Source organism: Carlito syrichta, unplaced genomic scaffold (assembly GCF_000164805.1).
Source record: "Carlito syrichta isolate Samal-C Ts95f unplaced genomic scaffold, Tarsius_syrichta-2.0.1 Scaffold315314, whole genome shotgun sequence".
In the NCBI taxonomy this organism is placed as follows: Eukaryota; Metazoa; Chordata; class Mammalia; order Primates; family Tarsiidae; genus Carlito; species Carlito syrichta.
The window spans coordinates 45,824-46,500 of NW_007259410.1; positions in this window are offsets into that span (position 1 = coordinate 45,824).

The following is a 677-nucleotide window of genomic DNA, read 5'->3' on the forward strand; positions in this document are numbered from 1 at the left end:
GGGGGGGGGGGGGGGGGGGGACTCATGAGCCTGGCTACAGTTGGGTCAAGCAGGGAATCTTTGTGGACAGGGGGCTAAAGAACATTACAGAAACTCCCGGTCGTCCAAAACAGGTCTGGGGTGTGGCCGTGTGACCAGGCCGGCGCCCGCCCGGGTTCCACAGGGCGGCCGCGCACTTGACTCAGACTGGCCCCTCCGCCCCTGGGGCCGTGGGCTCAGCAGGCGCGCTGGGGGCGGGCGGGGAGTGCGGAAGCCCCGTCTCTCAACCAGCCTCCTCGCCCTGTCCGCGGCATCGGCCTCCTGAATCAGCTGGGGGGGGCGCTGGTCGAAAGGCCGGCTCCTGGGTCTCAGCCTCAACAAGCGCACCAAGAAGTTACCATTCCCGGCCCTCACTCCCACCTCCCGGCCCACCCCACGCAGCCTCTGTCTGGCCCTGAAGCCAGGCGGGGCAGGCTGTGTGTGCCCCCCCTGCAGGCCGCGGGACAGGGAGCCCCCATCACCGCCGCCGGGGTCTCGGGGGGGAGGAGTGAGAAACCGCATGTAGGTACGTGTGTACACGCACCAACACGCGCAGACATACACGCGGGCACGTACCTGCGCCTGTTTGCGGGTCTCACCTTCCCGGAGAAGCCCACGAAGCCCACCTGGCTGCCGCGGGCCGGCGCGGGACCCGGGGG